We start from the raw sequence: 18242 nt of genomic DNA on the forward strand, positions 1-18242 counted from the left end.
TTACGGACATTTATTGTTTTTCGCTTTAAGGCTTGTAATGTGCTAAATTAAGAACAAAGTGGGTTAATCGTAGGCTCAAAATTGGCTAACAAAGGAAGATAGAAGGTAGGGCCATTTGGGTAAGTGAGCTAAATGAAATGATGGCTTCAATAATTGATGAGCGGATAATTTGTACCCTTTTTGGCATTGTTTTTAGTATGTTTTTAGTATGATCTAGTTAGTTTTTAGTATATTTTTATTAGTTTTTAGTTAAAATTCACTTTCCTGGACTTTACTATGAGTTTGTGTGTTTTTCTGTGATTTCAGGTATTTTCTGGCTGAAATTGAGGGACCTGAGCAAAAATTTGATCCAGAGACTGAAAAGGACTGCAGATACTGTTGGATTCTGACCTCCCTTCACTCGAAGTGGATTTTCTGGAGCTACAGATGCCCAATTGGCGCACTCTCAACGGCGTTGGAAAGTCGACATCCTGGGCTTTCCAGCAATATATGATAGTCTATACTTTGCCCAAGATTTGATGGCCCAAACCGGCGTTCAAAGTCACCCTCAGAAATTCCAGCGTTAAACGCCGGAACTGGCACCTAAATGGGAGTTAAACACCCAAACTGGCATAAAAGCTGGCGTTTAACTCCAAGAAGAGTCTCTACACGAAATTGCTTCATTGCTCAGCCCAAGCACACACCAAGTGGGCCCGAAAGTGGATTTTTATGTCATTTACTCATCTCTGTACACCCTAAGCTACTAGTTTTCTATAAGTAGGACCTTTTGCTATTGTATTAGGGAGCTTTTGATCATGTTTTTATGATTGAACTCACTTTGGGAGGCTGGCCATTCGGCCATGCCTAGACCTTGTTCTTATGTATTTTCAACGGTGGAGTTTCTACACACCATAGATTAAGGTGTGGAGCTCTGCTGTACCTCGAGTATTAATGCAATTACTATTGTTCTTCTATTCAATTCCGCTTGTTCTTTGTCCAAGATATCACTTGTTCTTCAACTTGATGAATGTGATGATCCGTGACACTCATTATCATTCTCACTTATGAACAAAGTGACTGACAACCACTTCTGTTCTACAAGCAAACAAGGCTCTAGTGTTTATCTCTTGGATTCTTTAACTGGAATCTTCGTGGTATAGGCGAGAACTGATGGCGGCATTCAAGAGAATCCGGAAGGTCTAACCTTGTCTGTGGTATTCTGAGTAGGATTCAATGATTGAATGACTGTGACGTGCTTCAAACTCCTAGCAGGCGGGGCGTTAGTGACAGACGCAAAAGAATCACTGGATTCTATTCCGGCCTGACCGAGAACCGACAGCTGATTAGCCATATGCTGTGACAGAGCATAGGAACATTTTCACTGAGAGGATGGGAGGTAGCCACTGACAACGGTGAAACCCTACATGAGCTTGCCATGGAAAGGAGTAAGAAGGATTGGATGAAGATAGTAGGAAAGCAGAGAGACGGAAGGGAAGGCATCTTCATACGCTTATCTGAAGTTCCTACCAATGAATTACATAAGTACCTCTATCTTTATCTTTATGCTTTATTCGTATATCACTATACCCATTTGAGTCTGCCTGACTAAGATTTACAAGGTGACCATAGCTTGCTTCATACCAACAATCTCCGTGGGATCGACCCTTACTCGCGTAAGGTATTACTTGGACGACCCAGTGCACTTGCTGGTTAGTTGTGCGAAGTTGTAGTGATCACAATTTCGTGCACCAAGTTTTTGGCGCCGTTGCCGGGGATTGTTTTGTGTATGGACAACTGACAGTTCATCTTGTTGCTTAGATTAGGTATTTTTCTTCAGAGTTCTTAAGAATGAATTCTAGTGTTTCAAGGTGATGTTCTTATCATCACCAAAGCTGATTGATCTTCATCAATTTAGCTCTTGAATGCAATGTCCTGCTGAAGTTTGGCTAGCCATGTCTAATTCCTTTAGACTAAAGCTTTAGACTAATATTGCATGATTCCTAGAATTCTCATTAAGAATTTTGATACCTTTGTTTTTCTTTTCCATATAATTTTCGAAAAAATCCCAAAAAATTTATAAAATCATAAAAACCAAAAATATTTTATGTTTCTTGTTTGAGTCTAGAGTCTCATCTTAAGTTTGGTGTCAATTGCATGCATTCATTCATGTGTCTTAAGGATCTTCAAGTAATTCTTGATTATTTCTTACTCTGATCTTTGAATTCTCTTGACTTGAGTGTTTTGTTGTTTTCCATATGCATTCTCATTTTGTCAGTGTCAGTAGTATACAAACTGCTAAGTTTGGTGTCTTGCATGCATTGTTATTTGAATTTAGTTGCATTTTGATTATTCCTCATTATTAAAAATCCAAAAATATTTTTAATTTATGTCTTTTCAAGTCAATAATACAGAGAATTGAAGATTCAGAACATACAGCAGAGGAATTACACAGAAAAAGCTGGGCGTTCAAAACGCCCAGTGAAGAAGGACAGACTGGCGTTTAAACGCCAGCCAGGGTACCTGGTTGGGCGTTTAACGCCCAAAAGGGTATAGTTTTGGGCGTTAAACGCCAGAATGTGCACCATTATGGGCGTTTAACGCCAGGATGGCACAAGAGGGAAGATTTTGTTTTCAAATCAATTTTTTTTCAAGTTTTCAAAGTTTTTCAAAATCAAATCTTTTTCAAATCATATCTTTTCAATCAAATGTTTTCAAAATCAATTTCTTTCCTTTTTCAAAGATACTTGCTAACAATTAATGATTTGATTGAACATTTCAAGTATGTTGCCTTTTCTGTTGAGAAAGGTTTAATGTTTGAATCATATCTTTTCTTGTTAGGCAAGTCATTAATTTTTAAAATCAAATCTTTTTAAAATTGTTTTCAAATCATATCTTTTCAATCACATATTTTTTAAAACCAATCATATCTTCTTAACCTCATCTTTTTCAAAATAGTTTTCAATCAAATCTTTTTGACTTCTAATTTCAAAAATCTTTTTCGAAAATCACTTGATTCCTTTTCCACTTTGAGTTTTCGAAAATCATCAATCAATTTTTCAAAATGATTTAAAAAAAAAAAAAACTCTTTTACTTAATTTTCGAAAATTACTTCCTTTCTTCTAACATCCTTCTATTTATGGACTAACACTATTCCTTAATGAAAAATTCAAACTCCTTCTTCTTTGATAAGTTCGAATTTTCTACTTCTGTCTTCTACTTTTCTTTTCCTCTGACACCTTAAGGAATCTCTATACTGTGACATAGAGGATTCCATATTTTCTTGTTCTCTTCTCTTTCATATGAGCAGGAACAAAGACAAAAGCATTCTTGTTGAAGCTGACCCTGAACCTGAAAGGACCTTGAAGCAGAAGCTAAGAGAAGCTAAGGCACAACTCTCTATAGAGGACCTAACAGAAATCTTCAAAGAAGAAGAACCCATGGCAGCCGAAAACAACAACAATACAAACAATGCAAGGAAGGTGCTGGGTGACTTTACTGCACCTACTCCCAACTTCTATGGGAGAAGCATCTCTATCCCTGCCATTGGAGCAAACAACTTTGAGCTTAAGCCTCAATTAGTTTCTCTAATGCAACAGAATTGCAAGTTCCATGGACTTCCATTGGAAGATCCTCATCAGTTCTTAGCTGAATTCTTGCAAATCTGTGACACTGTCAAGACTAATGGGGTAGACCTTGAGGTCTACAGACTTATGCTATTCCCTTTTGCTGTAAGAGACAGAGCTAGGACATGGTTAGACTCACAACCTAAAGAAAGCCTGGACTCATGGGAAAAGCTAGTCAATGCCTTCTTGGCAAAGTTCTTTCCACCTCAAAAATTGAGTAAGCTTAGAGTGGAAGTCCAAACCTTCAGACAGAAGGATGGAGAATCCCTCTATGAAGCTTGGGAAAGATACAAACAATTGATCAGAAAATGTCCATCTGACATGCTTTCTGAATGGAGCATCATAGGTATTTTCTATGATGGTCTCTCTGAACTATCCAAGATGTCTTTGGATAGCTCTGCTGGAGGATCTCTTCATCTGAAGAAGACGCCTACAGAAGCTCAAGAGCTAATTGAAATGGTTGCAAACAACCAATTCATGTACACTTCTGAAAGGAATCCTGTGAACAATGGGACTAATCAGAAGAAAGGAGTTCTTGAGATTGATGCTCTGAATACCATTCTGGCTCAGAACAAAATATTGACTCAACAAGTCAATTTGATTTCTCAAAGTCTGTACTACGGATGCTTCATCTGAAGAAGAAGCATATGATCCTGAGAACCCTTCAATAGAAGAGGTGAATTACCTAGGAGAACCCTATGGGAACACCTATAATTCTTCAAGGAGAAATCACCCAAATTTCTCATGGAAGAATCAAGAGAGACCTCAACAAGGTTTCAACAACAATAATGGTGGAAGAAATAGGTTTAGCAATGGCAAGCCTTTTCCATCATCTTCTCAGCAACAGACAGAGAATTCTAAGCAGAACCCCTCTGACTTAGCAACCATGGTCTCTGATCTAATCAAAACCACTCAAAGTTTCATGACTGAAACACGGTCCTCCATTAGGAATTTGGAGGCACAAGTGGGACAGCTGAGCAAGAAAATTACTGAACTCCCTCCTAGTACTCTCCCAAGCAACACAGAAGAAAATCCAAAAGGAGAGTGCAAGGCCATCAACATGGCCGAATTTGGAGAAGAAGGAGAGGCAGTGAACGCCACTGAGGAAGACCTCAATGGGCGTGCACTGACCTTGGTGGACGAAATTGTATCTCTTTATAGAATATGATAATAGAATATGGTCCAAGATCAACTTCGTTCAACTGACCAGCAAGTGTACTGGGTCGTCCAAGTAATACCTTACGTGAGTAAGGGTCGAATCCACAGAGATTATTGGTTTGAAGCAATCAATGTTTATTTTATTTGTCTTAGTCAGGATTTCAATAAAATTGTTTGGGCTACTTGAACAACAGAGTTATTTGTTTATAAAGGATTATGGAATATATTGGAATAATAAAGAGTACTAGCGTTACTTGTTGTGCAGTAATGGAGAATATGTTGGAGTTTTGGAGATGCTTTGTCCTTTGAATTTCTACTCTTCCTTGAAGTCCTCTCTCACACGCCTGGTTCCTTCCATGGCAAGCTCTTTGTAGGGTGTCACCGTTGTCAGTGGCTACTTCCCATCCTCGCAGTGAAAGCTAATGCACGCACTCTGTCACAGTACGGCCAATCACCGGTTGGTTCCCGCTCCTACTGGAATAGAATCCCTCTTTTGCGTCTGTCACTAACGCCCAGCAGGTTAAAGTTTGAAGCACGTCACAGTCATTCAATCCCGGAATCCTACTCGGAATACCACAGACAAGGTTTAGACTTTCCGGATTCTCATGAATGCTGCCATCAATCCAGCTTATACCACGAAGATTCTGTTGGGGAATCTAAGAGATATTCATTCAATCTGATGTAGAACGGAGGTGGTTGTCAGGCACACGTTCATGGGTTGAGGAAGGTGATGAGTGTCACGGATCATCACCTTCTCCACAGTTAGGCGCGAATAAACATCTTAGATAGGAACAAGCGTGTTTGAATGGAAAACAAAGGAATTGTATTAAATCATTGAGACGCTGCAGAGCTCCTCACCCCCAACAATGGAGTTTAGAGACTCATGCCGTCAAAAGTATGTAATTCAGATCTGAAAATGTCATGAGGTACAAGATGAGTCTGTAAAAGTTGTTTAAATAGTAAACTAGTAACCTAGGTTTACAGAAAAATGAATAAACTAAGATAATTGGTGCAGAAATCCACTTCTGGGGCCCACTTGGTGTGTGCTGGGGCTGAGACTAAAGCTTTTCACGTGTAAAGGCCTTTCTTGGCGTCAAACTCCAGGTTTTGACGTGTTTTGGGCGTTCAACTCCGGATCATGACGTTTTTCTGGCGTTTAACTCCAGACAGCAGCATGTACTTGGCGTTCAACGCCAAGTTACGTCGTCTATCCTTGCGCAAAGTATGGACTATTATATATTGCTGGAAAGCCCTGGATGTCTACTTTCCAACGCCGTTGAGAGCGCGCCAATTGGACTCTTGTAGCTCCAGAAAATCCATTTCGAGTGCAGGGAGGTCAGGATCCAACAGCATCAGCAGTCCTTTTTCAGCCTAAGTCAGATTTTTGCTCAGCTCCCTCAATTTCAGCCAGAAAATACCTGAAATCACAGAAAAACACACAAACTCATAGTAAAGTCCAGAAATATGATTTTTGCCTAAAAACTAATAATAATTAACTAAAAACTAATTAAAACATGCTAAAATCTACATGAAATTACCCCCAAAAAGCGTACAAAATATCCGCTCATCACAACACCAAACTTAAACTATTGCTTGTCCTCAAGCAACTAGATGAATAAAATAGGTTCTAACAGAAATTAAGAAGTAGTATATATTTCAGAGTTTTAGATGAAGTTCAAATTTATTAGATGAGCGGGGCTTGTAGCTTTTTGTCTCTGAACAGTTTTGGCATCCCCCTGTATCTTTAAATTTTCAGAATAATTGGCATCCTTAGGAACTCAGAATTCAGATAGTATATTGACTCTCCTAGTGTAGTATGTTGATTCTTGAACACAGTTATTTTATGAGTCTTGGCTGTGGCCCTAAGCACTTTGTTTTCCAGTATTACCACCGGATACATAAATGCCACAGACACATAACTGGGTGAACCTTTTCAGATTGTGACTCAGCTTTGCTAGAGTCCCCAGTCAGTGGTGTCCAGAGCTCTTAAGCACACTCTTTTGCTTTGGATCACGACTTTAACCACTCAGTCTCAAGCTTTTCACTTGGACCTTCATGACACAAGCACATGGTTAGGGACAGCTTGATTTAGCCGCTTAGGCCTGGATTTTATTTCCTTGGGCCCTCCTATCCATAGATGCTCAAAGCCTTGGATCCTTTTTACCCTTGCCTTTTGGTTTTAAGGGCTGCTTGGCTTTTATTCCTTTTGATTGTAATTATATATATATATATATATTTTTTTGACTGCTTTTTCTTGCTTCAAGAATCAATTTCATGATTTTTCAGATCATCAATAATATTTTTCGTGTTCCTCATCCTTTCAGGAGCCAATATTCATCAAATTCAAAATACAATTTATGCACTGTTCAAGCATTCATTCAGAGAACAAAAAGTATTGCCACCACATATAATTAATTATAAATTTTATTATTAAGAACTCGAAAAATATAGATTACTTCTTTATTCTAAAATAAAATCTACTACTTTATTCATGCCTGATGATGATGAGAAAAATAAACTATAGCTTAATTGGAAATAAAATCAAAATAGACATACTAATTACTACTAAATATCTCCTAAGGTGAATTTCAAATAAAAAATGCTATCACTAAATTAAAGCAGGAAAATTGGAACTCAGCAACCTTTTGTTTTGAGGAAGGACGTGTTCTTCTAATCTCTGGGGTGTTGTTCAAGGATTAATTTTTGGCGCTTCAGCTCCCTTAGATCACGCCCTTGCTCCTCCTGTTCTTTGAGCAGTTTGCAAAGCATGCTACTTTGATTATTCTGTTCTTCCTTTATTTGATCCATAGCTTCTTGCAATCTGGAAATAGAGGCTTCAAGATGTTCCCAATATTCGAATTGAGGCAGTTCTGGGAGAGCTTCTTGTGCTCTCTTCCTGGTTGAATCATCTTGTTGCTGTCTGACCATTGATATTCCAGTAATTGGCTTTTCAACTGGGATGTACTCTGTTATTCCCATCTTCACTCCGGCATCTTTGCAGAGCATAGAAATTAAGCTTGGATAGGCCAATCTGGCGTCTTTAGAGTTCCTGTTTGCTACTTTGTATAGCTCACATGAGATCAGTTGATGGACTTCTACCTCTTTTCCCAACATGATGCAGTGAATCATGACAGCTCTTTTGATGGTTACTTCAGAACGGTTGCTGGTGGGCAATATGGAACGCCCTACGAAATCCAGCCAGCCTCTGGCTACTGGTTTTAGATCCTCCCTTTTTAGTTGAACTGGGTCGCCAGTTGTGCTGGTAGTCCACTTGGCTCCAGGAACGCATATATCTTCCAAGATCCTGTTCAATCCTTTATTGACCCTCATCATTCTCCTATTAAAGGAGTCTGGGTCGTCTTTTAGTTGAGGAATCTTGAATATCTCCCTGATCCTGTCAGGATTGGTATGAATGATCTTTCCTCTGACCACGGTTTTATGATCAAAGATAGCAGCTCCAACGATTCTTTGCCTTTCTGTCTGCCATAGATTAGCATAGAACTCTTGAACCATGTTTCTTCCCACTTTTGTTTCAGGATTGGCCAGAATTTCCCAATGCCTGTTTCTGATTTGCTCTTGGATCTCCGGATATTCATCTTCTTTCAAATCAAATCTGACTTCCGGGATCACTGATCTGTGACTCATTATTTATAATAATGATCTGAATGTTCTTTAGATAAGAACTTCCCTTGATTCCAAAGTGGCTTTGGAGCGCTTTCTTTCTTGCCCTTTTGGGTGGGTTGTTTTCCTCTTGGGGCCATGAATTTGATGATCACGGATATCCACACCAAACTTAGAGCTTTGCTTGTCCTCAAGCAAAAAGAGAAGAAAGAAGAGGGATAGGAGGAGAGCAGTTTGGATGATGAGGAGGGCGCCGAACACAAGATATAGGGAGGGGGGGTGGGTTATTTTTCGAAAAATAAGAAAGAGATAAGATAAAAGATATGATTTTAAAAGATATGATTAGAAAAAGATATAATTTTTAAAAGAGAAAGATATGAATAAGAATTTAAAAGACAAATCTGAAAAATTTAATTTTGAAAAAGATTTTTTTTTTTTAAAAAAAAAAATAATTGAGTTTTGAAAACAAATTTTTAAAAGAGTTTGATTGGATTGAAAATTAATTTGTCCTTTATGGATTAAGATACCTTTGATATTTTGAAAAAGGGATATTAGAAATTAGGATTTTTAGAACTCTAATTTGGGATGAGAGATGATAATTTGAAATATGTTGATGCAAGAAATCATGAATTGAAACATAAAAATTTGGAAAAAATATAAAGAAAAACGAAATTGTACCTCCTCCCACCATCCTGGCGTTAAACGCCCACATGGTGCATGGTTTGGGCGTTTAACGCCCATGTGATGCTTCTCCTGGGCGTTCAACGCCCATGTGATGCTTCTTTCTGGCGTTGAACGCCAGGAAGTCCTTCTTTACTGGGCGTTTTTCTAAACGCCCAGAATGCTAGCAGATTGGCGTTAAACGCCCAGAAGGTGCATCTTTCTGGCGTTTAACGCCCAGAAGATGCTCTTTCTGGCGTTTAACGCCCAGAAGGCTACCCTTACTGGCGTTAAACGGTGGGTGCTTCTTTTGGGCGTTTAACGCCCAAAGTGTTTCTTACTGGCTTTTTCATGCCAGTGAACTTCCAAATTTCTCTGTAACTCTTGGGACTTCAGTTAATTTGTTATTTCACCTTTGAAGATACTTAGACCTAAACCTGTAAAGAAAGAAAATTTATTTAATTAGTAATTAAACTTTGTATATGGCTGGGTTGCCTCCCAGCAAGTGCTTCTTTAATGTCATTAGCTGGACTATCACTGATTCTTCAATTAAGTCTCAGTCTTGAGCATTCTTGCTCAAAATTGCCTTCAAGATAATGTTTAACTCTTTGTCCATTGACAATGAACTTTTTGTTAGAGTCATTATCTTGAAGCTCTATGTAGCCATATGGTGATACACTTGTAATTACATATGGACCTCTCCACCGGGATTTTAATTTCCCGGGGAATAATTTGAGCCTAGAGTTAAATAGCAGAACTTTCTGCCCTGGTTTAAAGACTCTGGATGACAATTTCTTATCATGCCATTTTTTTGCTTTTTCCTTGTAAATTTTTGCATTTTCAAAAGCATTGAGTCTAAACTCTTCTAGCTCATTTAACTGGAGCAATCGTTTTTCTCCAGCTAATTTGGCATCAAGGTTCAGGAATCTGGTTGCCCAGTAGGCCTTGTGTTCCAGTTCCACTGGCAAGTGACACGCCTTTCCATACACAAGCTGGTATGGAGAGGTCCCTATAGGGGTCTTAAATGCTGTTCTGTATGCCCACAGAGCATCATCCAAGCTTCTTGCCCAATCCTTTCTGCGGTTAATTACAGTCCGTTCCAGGATTCTTTTAAGTTCTCTATTTGAGACTTCTGCCTGCCCATTAGTCTGTGGGTGATATGGAGTAGCCACCCTGTGGTTGACTCCATAACGGACTAGAGCAGAGTAGAGCTGCTTATTACAGAAATGAGTACCCCCATCACTGATTAACACTCTGGGGATACCAAATCTGCTGAAGATATGTTTCTGGAGGAATTTTAACACTGTTTTAGTGTCATTAGTGGGTGTTGCAATAGCCTCCACCCATTTGGATACATAATCCACTGCCACCAGAATATAGGTGTTTGAGTATGATGGTGGGAAAGGTCCCATGAAGTCAATACCCCATACATCAAACAACTCAATTTCCAAGATTCCTTGTTGAGGCATAGCATAACTGTGGGGCAGGTTGCCTGATCTCTGGCAACTATCACAGTTAAGCACAAATGCTCGGGAATCTTTATAGAGAGTAGGCCAGTAGAAGCCACTCTGGAGGACTCTTGTGGCTGTTCGTTCACTTCCAAAATGTCCTCCATACTGTGATCCATGGCAATGCCAAAGGATCTTCTGTGCTTCTTCTTTAGGCACACATCTACGGATTACTCCGTCTGCACATCTCTTAAAGAGATATGGTTCATCCCAGAGATAGTATTTTGCATCTGTGATTAATTTCTTTGATTGCACCTTACTGTACTCCTTGGGTATGAATCTCACTGCCTTGTAGTTTGCAATGTCTGCAAACCATGGCACTTCCTGGACGGCTAGTAATTGCTCATCCGGAAAGGTTTCAGAAATTTCAGTGAGAGGGAGGGACGCCCCTTCCAATGGTTCTATTCGGGACAGGTGATCTGCTACTTGATTTTCTGTCCCTTTTCTGTCTCTTATTTCTATATCAAACTCTTGCAGAAGCAGCACCCATCTGATGAGTCTGGGTTTTGAATCTTGCTTTGTGAGTAGATATTTAAGAGCAGCATGATCAGTGTACACAATCACTTTTGATCCTACTAAGTAGGATCTGAATTTGTCAATGGCGTAAACCACTGCAAGTAGCTCTTTTTCTGTGGTTGTGTAATTCTTCTGTGCATCATTTAGCACACGGCTGGCATAGTAAATGACATGCAGAAGCTTGTCATGCCTTTGCCCCAACACTGCACCAATGGCATGGTCACTGGCATCACACATTAGTTCAAATGGTAATGTCCAGTCTGGTGCAGAGATGATTGGTGCTGTGACCAATTTAGCTTTCAGAGTTTCAAATGCCTGCAGACACTCCTCATCAAAGATAAATGGCATGTCTGCAGCTAGCAGGTTGCTCAGAGGTTTGGCGATTTTTGAAAAATCCTTTATAAACCTCCTATAAAACCCTGCATGTCCCAGAAAACTTCTGATTGCCTTAACATTAGCAGGTGGTGGTAATTTTTCAATTACTTCTACCTTAGCTTGGTCCACCTCTATCCCCTTGTTCGAAATTTGTGCCCAAGGACAATTCCTTCAGTCACCATAAAGTGACATTTTTCCCAGTTTAAAACCAGGTTAGTCTCTTGGCATCTTTTCAGAACAAGTGCTAAATGGTTAAGGCAGGAGCTGAATGAGTCTCCAAATACTGAAAAGTCATCCATGAAGACTTCCAGGAATTTTTCCACCATATCAGAGAAAATTGAGAGCATGCACCTCTGAAAGGTTGCAGGTGCATTGCATAAGCCAAATGGCATCCTTCTGTATGCAAATACTCCAGAAGTGCATGTGAATGCCGTTTTCTCTTGATCCTGGGGATCTACTGCAATTTGATTATAACCTGAATATCCATCCAGAAAGCAGTAGTATTCATGACCTGCTAGTCTTTCTAGCATCTGGTCTATGAATGGTAAAGGAAAATGATCCTTTCTGGTGGCTGTATTGAGCCTTCTATAATCAATACACATACGCCACCCTGTAACTGTCCTTGTAGGAACCAGTTCATTTTTTTCATTGTGAACTACAGTCATGCCTCCTTTCTTAGGGACAACTTGGACAGGGCTCACCCAGGGGCTGTCAGAAATAGGATAAATAATCCCAGCCTCTAGTAATTTAGTGACCTCTTTCTGCACCACTTCTTTCATAGCTGGATTCAGCCGCCTTTGTGGTTGAACCACTGGCTTGGCGTCATCTTCCAACAAGATTTTGTGCATGCACCTGGCTGGGCTAATGCCCTTAAGATCACTAATGGACCACCCAAGAGCTGTCTTGTGCGTCCTTAGCACTTGAATTAGTGCTTCCTCTTCCTGTGGCTCCAAGGTAGAGCTTATAATTACAGGAAAGGTTTCACCTTCTCCCAGAAATGCATATTTCAGGGATGGTGGTAATGGTTTGAGCTCGGGTTTTGGAGGTTTCTCCTCTTCCTGAGGGATTTTCAGAGGTTCTATTATCTTCTCTGACTCCTCCAAATCAGGCTGAACAACTTTAAAGATGTCCTCTAGCTCTGATTCGAGACTCTCAGCCATATTGACCTCTCTTACCAGAGAATCAATCATGTCAACACTCATGCAGTCATTTGGGGTGTCTGGATGTTGCATGGCTTTGACCACATTCAACTTGAATTCCTCCTCATTGACTCTCAAGGTTACTTCCCCTTTTTGGACATCAATGAGGGTTCGGCCAGTTGCTAGGAAAGGTCTTCCTAGAATGAGAGTTGCACTCTTGTGCTCCTCCATTTCCAGCACCACAAAGTCAGTAGGAAAGGCAAATGGCCCAACCTTGACAATCATGTCTTCAATCACGCCTGATGGGTATTTAATGGAGCCATCAGCAAGTTGAAGACATATCCTGGTTGGTTTGATTTCTTCAGTTAAACCAAGCTTTCTGATAGTAGATGCAGGTATTAGGTTGATACTTGCCCCAAGGTCACATAAAGCTTGCTTGGTGCAATTACCTTCTAATGTGCATGGTATCATAAAGCTCCCAGGATCTTTAAGCTTCTCAGGTAAGCTTTTTAGAATGACTGCACTGCATTCTTCAGTGAGGTAAACCTTTTCAGTCTCCCTCCAATCCTTCTTATGACTTAAGATCTCTTTCATGAACTTAGCATAAGAGGGTATTTGCTCAAGTGCTTCTGCAAACGGAATCTTTATTTCAAGAGTCCTGAGATAGTCTGCAAAGCGGGCAAATTGCTTATCTTGTTCTGCTTGGCGGAGTTTTTGAGGATAAGGCATTTTGGCTCTGTATTCCTCAACCTTAGTTGCTGCAGGTTTATTACCTACAGAAGTGGGTTGGGAAGCCTTGTTATCAGCACTTGTATGTGACTGATTCCCTACTGGCATTTGAATGCCAGAGGTAGGAGCTGGAGTGGCGTTAGACGCCACTTCCTTGCTTGTTACTGGCGTTTGAACGCCAGAACCATGCTCCTTTTGGGCGTTCAACGCCAGATTCAAGCTTGTTTCTGGCGTTGAACGCCAGGAATCAGCATGGTCTGGGCGTTCAGCGCCAGCTTTATCCCTTTCTGGGCTCTGCTTGTCCTCAGAGGGATTTTGATTAGCTATTCGTTCATGTCCTTGCTTCTTGCTGCTTTGAAGTGAGGTATTTAATGTTTTCCCACTTCTTAATTGAACTGCTTGGCATTCTTCTACTATTTGTTTTGACAGTCGTTTTTCTGTTTGCTTTAATTGCACTTCCATGTTCCTGTTTGCCATTCTTGTTTCCTGTAATATCTCCTTGAATTCGGCTAGCTGCTGAGTTAGAAAGTCTAATTGCTGATTAAATTCATTAGCCTGATCCACCGGACTGAGTTCTGCAGTTACTGTTTTAGCTTCTCCTTTCATGGAAGATTCACTGCTTAGATACATATGTTGATTTCTGGCAACTGTATCAATAAGCTCTTGAGCTTCTTCAATTGTTTTTCTCATGTGTATAGATCCACCAGCTGAGTGGTCTAGAGAAATCTGAGCCTTTTCTGTAAGCCCATAGTAGAAGATGTCTAATTGCACCCATTCTGAAAACATTTCAGAGGGGCATTTTCTTAGCATCTCTCTGTATCTCTCCCAAGCATCATAAAGGGATTCATTATCTCCTTGTTTGAAGCCTTGGATGTTTAGCCTTAGCTGTGTCATCCGTTTGGGAGGGAAATAGTGATTCAGGAATTTTTCTGACAGCTGTTTCCATGTTTTTATGCTGTTCTTAGGCTGGTTATTTAACCACCTCTTAGCTTGATCTTTTACAGCAAATGGAAACAGTAGTAATCTGTAGATATCCTGATCCACTTCCTTATCATGTACTGTATCAGCAATTTGCAGAAATTGTGCCAGAAACTCTGTAGGTTCTTCATGTGGAAGACCGGAATACTGGCAGTTTTGCTGCACCATGATAATGAGCTGAGGATTCAGCTCAAAGCTACTAACTCCAATGGAGGGTATACAAATACTACTCCCATATGAAGCAGTAGTGGGGTTAGCATATGACCCCAGAGTCCTCTTGGACTGTTCATTCCCACTTGCTTCCATACTAGATCACAAGGGATAATTTATATGTTGATAATTATTTATTTTATAGTTGTGGAATAAATAAAATAAATAAAAAAAAGAAGGAATATATAAAAATATTTTGAAAATATTTTATGAAATTTTTTTTTTTAAAAATAAAATAAAAATGAAATAAATAAAAGAAAGCGAAAATATTTTGAAATTGAAAATTGAATTTTATATAAAATTTTCGAAAAAGTAGTTCAAAATTAGTTAGAAAATAAATTTTTTTGAATTTTGAATTTTATGATGAAAGAGAAAAACACACAAAAGACACAAGACTTAAAATTTTTAGATCTAATGCTCCTTATTTTTCGAAAATTTTTGGAGGGAAAACACCAAGGAACACCAAACTTAAAAATTTTAAGATCAAGACACAAGAAAAACTCAAGAACACTTTGAAGATTCACAAGAACACCAAGAACACAAGAAAGAACACCAAACTTAAAATTTTTAGAAAATCAACACAAGTTTTCGAAAAATAAAGAAAAATTAACAAGAAAACACCAAACTTAAAGTTTGGCACAAGATTAAATGGAGAAAAATTGTTTTTGAAAAAGGTTCCAAAGCGTAAACCCAATTGGATTAAATATAACACTTGTTCTAAATATTCCAATTAATGCTTTAGAAAGAACAAAAGTGAAACAAGAAAAGACACAAAACAAGAAAAATTCAAGATCTAACAAGAAAAATAAACAAGAACAACTTGAAGATCAATGAAGAACCAAGAGCAAAAACACGAAAATTTTAGAGAAAATATAAAATATGCAATTAACACCAAACTTAGAACAAGACACTAAACTCACGAAAATTAGCAATTAATTAAAAGAAAAATAATAAATTTTGAAAAGAAATTTTTGAAAAGAAACTATCCCATCAATATTGATTTAATGACTCTATAAAAAATAAGAAAAAATAAAAATAAAAATAAATTATTCCTAATCTAAGAAATAAAATAAGCCTTCAATTGTCCAAACTCAATAATCCCCGGCAACGGCGCCAAAAACTTGGTGGACGAAATTGTATCTCTTTATAGAATATGATAATAGAATATGGTCCAAGATCAACTTCGTTCAACTGACCAGCAAGTGTACTGGGTCGTCCAAGTAATACCTTACGTGAGTAAGGGTCGAATCCACAGAGATTATTGGTTTGAAGCAATCAATGTTTATTTTATTTGTCTTAGTCAGGATTTCAATAAAATTGTTTGGGCTACTTGAACAACAGAGTTATTTGTTTATAAAGGATTATGGAATATATTGGAATAATAAAGAGTACTAGCGTTACTTGTTGTGCAGTAATGGAGAATATGTTGGAGTTTTGGAGATGCTTTGTCCTTTGAATTTCTACTCTTCCTTGAAGTCCTCTTCTCACACGCCTGGTTCCTTCCATGGCAAGCTCTTTGTAGGGTGTCACCGTTGTCAGTGGCTACTTCCCATCCTCGCAGTGAAAGCTAATGCACGCACTCTGTCACAGTACGGCCAATCACCGGTTGGTTCCCGCTCCTACTGGAATAGAATCCCTCTTTTGCGTCTGTCACTAACGCCCAGCAGGTTAAAGTTTGAAGCACGTCACAGTCATTCAATCCCGGAATCCTACTCGGAATACCACAGACAAGGTTTAGACTTTCCGGATTCTCATGAATGCTGCCATCAATCCAGCTTATACCACGAAGATTCTGTTGGGGAATCTAAGAGATATTCATTCAATCTGATGTAGAACGGAGGTGGTTGTCAGGCACACGTTCATGGGTTGAGGAAGGTGATGAGTGTCACGGATCATCACCTTCTCCACAGTTAGGCGCGAATAAACATCTTAGATAGGAACAAGCGTGTTTGAATGGAAAACAAAGGAATTGTATTAAATCATTGAGACGCTGCAGAGCTCCTCACCCCCAACAATGGAGTTTAGAGACTCATGCCGTCAAAAGTATGTAATTCAGATCTGAAAATGTCATGAGGTACAAGATGAGTCTGTAAAAGTTGTTTAAATAGTAAACTAGTAACCTAGGTTTACAGAAAAATGAATAAACTAAGATAATTGGTGCAGAAATCCACTTCTGGGGCCCACTTGGTGTGTGCTGGGGCTGAGACTAAAGCTTTTCACGTGTAAAGGCCTTTCTTGGCGTCAAACTCCAGGTTTTGACGTGTTTTGGGCGTTCAACTCCGGATCATGACGTTTTTCTGGCGTTTAACTCCAGACAGCAGCATGTACTTGGCGTTCAACGCCAAGTTACGTCGTCTATCCTTGCGCAAAGTATGGACTATTATATATTGCTGGAAAGCCCTGGATGTCTACTTTCCAACGCCGTTAAGAGCGCGCCAATTGGACTCCTGTAGCTCCAGAAAATCCATTTCGAGTGCAGGGAGGTCAGGATCCAACAGCATCAGCAGTCCTTTTTCAGCCTAAGTCAGATTTTTGCTCAGCTCCCTCAATTTCAGCCAGAAAATACCTGAAATCACAGAAAAACACACAAACTCATAGTAAAGTCCAGAAATATGATTTTTGCCTAAAAACTAATAATAATTAACTAAAAACTAATTAAAACATGCTAAAATCTACATGAAATTACCCCCAAAAAGCGTACAAAATATCCGCTCATCAGACCTCCACTGAGTTCCCCAATGAGGAACCATGGGAATCTGAGGCTCAAAATGAGACCATAGAGATTCCATTGGACTTACTTCTGCCTTTCATGAGCTCTGATGAGTATTCTTCCTCTGAAGAGGATGAGTATGTCACTGAAGAGCAAGTTGCTAAATACCTTGGAGCAATCATGAAGCTAAATGACAAGTTATTTGGAAATGAGACTTGGGAGAATGAACCTCCTTTGCTCACCAAAGAACTGGATGACTTGTCTAGGCAGAAATTACCTCAAAAGAGACAAGATCCTGGGAAGTTTTCAATACCTTGTACCATAGGCACCATAACCTTCAAGAAGGCTCTGTGTGACTTAGGGTCAAGTGTAAACCTCATGCCTCTCTCTGTAATGGAGAAGCTAGGGATCTTTGAGGTGCAAGCTGCAAGAATCTCACTAGAGATGGCAGACAACTCAAGAAAACAGGCCTATGGACTTGTAGAGGATGTTTTGGTGAAGATTGAAGACCATTACATCCCTGCTGATTTCATAGTCCTAGAGACTGGGAAGTGCATGGATGAAACCATCATCCTTGGCAGGCCCTTCCTAGCCACAGCAAAGGCTGTGATTGATGTTGATAGAGGCGAACTGATCATTCAAGTGAATGAAGAATCCTTTGTGTTTAAGGCTCAAGGATATCCCTCTGTCACCATGGAGAGGAAGCATGAAGAGCTTCTCTCAAATCAGAGTCAACCAGAGCCCCCACAGTCAAACTCTAAGTTTGGTGTTGGGAGGCCACAACCAAACTCTAAGTTTGGTGTTGAACCCCCACATTCAAACTCTAAGTTTGGTGTTGGGAGGTTCCAACATTGCTCTGAGAAAATGTGAGGCTCCATGAGAGCCATCTGTCAAGCTACTGACATTAAAGAAGCGCTTGTTGGGAGGCAACCCAATGTTATATTTTGACTATTTTCTTTTGTTATTTTATGTTTTTTGTAGGTTGATGATCATAAGAAGACACAAAATCAATTGAAAAAGCAAAAACAGAATGAAA

At 39.3% G+C, this 18242-nt stretch overlaps 1 non-coding gene across 1 annotated transcript; it reads right to left on the reverse strand.

Annotated features, from left to right (window-relative positions):
• Positions 1-3821: 3821 nt before the first annotated feature.
• Positions 3822-3925, reverse strand: LOC130937733 (small nucleolar RNA R71). The gene has a single exon (XR_009068936.1). It is a non-coding gene; the product is annotated as a small nucleolar RNA R71 (small nucleolar RNA).
• Between the last annotated feature and the right edge of the window lie 14317 nt (positions 3926-18242).

The sequence above is a fragment of the Arachis stenosperma genome, chromosome 6, assembly GCF_014773155.1.
Source record: "Arachis stenosperma cultivar V10309 chromosome 6, arast.V10309.gnm1.PFL2, whole genome shotgun sequence".
Taxonomy (NCBI): domain Eukaryota; kingdom Viridiplantae; phylum Streptophyta; class Magnoliopsida; order Fabales; family Fabaceae; genus Arachis; species Arachis stenosperma.